This window comes from Ipomoea triloba, chromosome 15, assembly GCF_003576645.1.
Source record: "Ipomoea triloba cultivar NCNSP0323 chromosome 15, ASM357664v1".
Lineage (NCBI taxonomy): Eukaryota > Viridiplantae > Streptophyta > Magnoliopsida > Solanales > Convolvulaceae > Ipomoea > Ipomoea triloba.
In genome coordinates, this window is record NC_044930.1 from 10,517,336 (window position 1) to 10,521,278 (window position 3,943).

The 3,943-nt window shown below is 40.9% G+C and overlaps 1 pseudogene; it reads right to left on the reverse strand.

Annotated features, from left to right (window-relative positions):
* LOC116006501 lies at nt 1-3,891 on the reverse strand (annotated as a pseudogene).
* Between the last annotated feature and the right edge of the window lie 52 nt (nt 3,892-3,943).

The following is a 3,943-nucleotide window of genomic DNA, read 5'->3' on the forward strand; positions in this document are numbered from 1 at the left end:
TTTAAAAAAAATTAAGTTTTTTTTATTTAAGTTGGAAGGGGAAATTTTTGACTAGTTAGTTCTATATATAACGCCAAAAAGGCCAACCATGTTATCTCTGTCCAAAATGTCTTAAGAGGTCGTCTGGGGGCTGATTGAACAGCTGCCAGCCTTTCGGGTAGTTCTTAGCTATTCCTGCTAGATAATCGGCAGCTGGGGGCATCTAGCTTTGGCGAAGGGTGCATTAACCCTGAACTTGGGAAAAGATCCATGATATCTTTGAGGTGAGGGGATATAGGGTGTTGTTGAAAATGGCATTGTTTCTCCACTTCCATACCCACCAAGCTGTGATGGCGAACTATCACTTTCCAGTCTTCAACCATTAGCTCTAAGAGATATCCCTTTATCCAGCCAATCACAAAGATTCAGCACTAGTCCTTGTTTGGAAATTAGGGAGCACTCTAGCCCAGACTTCCATTGCCGCTGGGCACTTCCGTAAGACATGGTTGGCATCTTCAACCTTATCTCTACACAGCCAACACTTATCACATTCAGCTAGACCTCTCTTGACTCTTTGGCGGTTGGTCATTATTTTCTCATGGCGGACTAACCAAAGAAAAGTTATAATGCGGCTAGGCGTCTTAAGTTTCCAAATTGCATTGCATTCCATTTGGCTGCTTCAATGGATCCCTGTTGATTCGTGGCCAGGCCGTAGGCTGAACTGACTGAGAATGCACCTGAGGATTCATTATTCCAGCTAAGGCAGTCAACCTGTTCTGGATCATCTAAAATATAAGTTGCTGGGACATGTAAGATAGAGTATGGGAGGACTTACTGTTGGAGAACACACAAAAAAAGTTAATTGGAGAACACAAAAAAAATATCATTAATTGATTTGCTAAAATACAAAAAAAAATAAAATAAAATAAAATAAAACTTTGAAAACTTAAAACACTCTAAGACTTAATGTTGCTATCACTCTTTTAGAAAGTCCTGGAGGCTTACCTAGTTTGAATTCCGATGCAGATGGGAGGAAACAAATGGAGCAAGAAAGTACATCAGCCGAAAAGTGCCCCAAGGAAGGAATCAAAACCCACCAATACTCAGCCCAAACAGGGCCAGGGCAAGGACAAGGACAAGAATAATAGGTGCAGCTGGTGTCGACAAAAATTTGACAAATACACTGACTTGGTTGAGCATTCCAACAAATGCACGGAAAAAAAGGCAAATTTGCCTGGAAAAAAAAAATTATTGAAACTTGTGATGTGCTGTTCTGGTGGTGTTTTTTGTGAAACTTGTGATATACTATTCTGGTGGTGTTTTTCGTGAAACAGGGCCTGGCCTGATGCAGGATTGTTAGTTTAAATAAAGGGTGAAACTTGTGATGTGCTGTTCTGGTGGTGTTTTTCTGAAACTTGTGATGTGCTGTTCTGGTGGTGTTTTTTGTGAAACTTGTGATGTGCTATTCTGGTGGTGTGTTTCGTGAAACAGGGCCTGATGCAGGATTGTTAGTTTAAATAAAGGGTGAAACTTGTGATGTGCTGCTCTGGTGGTGTTTTCATGAAACTTGTGATGTGCTGTTCTGGTGGTGTTTTTAGTGAAACAGGGCTTGATACTATATTAAAGAAAACTTTTTTTTTTTTGCCACAAGAATTGCCCAAAATTTAAGCCAGCAAATGAAAAAGGAAAAACTAAAACGCAATATTCGTAAGATTCTACCTGGGCTTCTAATCTCATGGTCTTTTCACCATCATGAGTCTTTCTAGTTAAGACAAGAATATAGTCCTCAACCCTGCAATCAGCCCATGACTTGTCATCTACATAAGGCACTGTACTTCCAGGCATGTTATCAGTGTCCTGTTCAACTTGAGCTGGTTGGCTATCAGATTCCATTATAAGGTCCACATCCTCCTCATGTTTCTTAAAACTTGGAGACTTTCCCTTGTTAAGGGGAGATATGACACACTTTGAAATGAAACCAAGCTTTCTGGAATGATCAGAATTAGTTCCTCTAGTTGGTGCGGGAGTAGCATCATTTACTCCAGCAGTAGCCAAAGTTAAGGACGGAAGTTCCCCATCCTCTCTTGTGTTTTCAACCTCTTCCTTTGAAGTATCAGATCTTACCTCCATTGAAACATCAGGACCCTGGACCTTTTCTGCATCCACAGCAGGAACTGAAGATGCTTCATTGCATGCTGAACCAAGAGATGACCAGCCATGCAAACTGCAACGAGGGTTATGTGAGGTCCATGGCACACTTTTACAGGCGAGAACTGGCCATTCCAACTTCATTAGAGAATCAAACTGCTCCACAAGAGCCAGTCGAGCCTTTTTTCTAGCACGAATTCTTTGCACAACTGTTTGCAATCGATTCTGCTGACGATACAGTGACAGACCAGATATAAGAGTAGACTGCTTAGCTGTTTCTTCATTTGAGCTTTCAGAGCCACCTAGCAATGGTGACACCTCTGGCAAAAAATCAATCCCTGCAAGATGCTGGGCCCACTTGTAAGGCCGCAAAGTTCTTGTTCCATCAAATTCAACCGAATTGCCAATCATCTTGGCTGCCTGATGAGGAAGCTCTAGGCCAGTATCATCAGGAAACAAATTGCACAAAATGTCATTGCCCATATCCTCTTGTGAACCATCCACACCAACACATACCACATTCAACTTCATCAAGTATTCGAATTTAAGAGTTACAAGTTTTGTGGGTGTTGAATAAGGAGTCTCATCATCATGAACATGAAGGATGACTTTAAGAGGGTGCACTTGATATATTCCTGAGTGATCTAAACTCTCCTTGCTTGGAACCTTCCTAGGACGTTTTCTTCTCCTTTGCCCATCATCTTCCTCGTCAGGCACATCCTCATCTAACTTGGAACTATCTACACTGGTAGTTTTAGCAGTGTCTTTAGTCGCCTGCTGGCGGGCAACAGCTTGAGCATCTTTCACACTCCCAATAATCTCCATCTCTATATTCTCTTCAAAGGCTTCTTTCTGGGCCAGTAACTGTGAATATATAACATAGAGAGGCGGGGGAAGCAATTCTGCAGAATGCAGTTGCTTTAATTTCTTTGGGTGCTGAACTCCTAGTTGATTCTGAACCGGCAAGGATGCTTTCTTAAGTGACTTCAGATGTGATGGGAGGCTCAACAAGAATTTTTTTCTTTTGATGTTCCAGTTTCTCACGCAATTCACAAAGTTCTTTGCGCTGGTGTAGTTCAAAGTTGAGTCTCTGGAGCATCAAATTGTGTTGTGAAGTCCACTGGCACGCTCTGTTTCTGCTTTTATTCTATCTTCCTCAAGCAATATGGAATGGTTTGCCTGGCGGAGAGTAACGAAGTTGAGAAAAATCTGAGTAGCGAGCTCTCGGAGCTTGGATTTTTGCTTGCCTTCCTTCTTCAGTGAGAGCATCTTTGAAACGATCTCCTCCACCGAAGCTTTGCTCTGCCACGGAGACTTCTCCGGCTTCCGCTCCGGCAGTATTTCGCCTGGCTCAGCCATCCCTCCGACGGCGCAGCTCTCTCGCCGCCTCGATCTCCTCCTCCTTCGAGACCTGAAAATCTTATATTAAAGAAAACTTAAAACACCAGTTGTGTTGAGACTTACTGTTGCTATCACTCTTGAATCTACACAATTGCAAAAGAACAATTAGGATGTGTAAGAACAAAATTGAAAAAGATTCAATTTTGGAACATGTTAATTGCACAGTTGATTGCCCCCTATAAACAAATTATTAAAAAGAAAATTAAAAGTTAAGTTTCAATTTTGTTATACCAGATTGATCGACAAACAGATACATCGATGAACAGAGTCGATCATCTCCATGAACACATAGATCATCTCCACGAACACAAACACGAACAGATAGATAATGAGATCAGTAGAGAAAAAAAGAGAAAAAAAAAAAAAAAAAAAAAAAAAAAAAAAAAAAAAAAAAAAAAAAAAAAAAAAAAAAAAA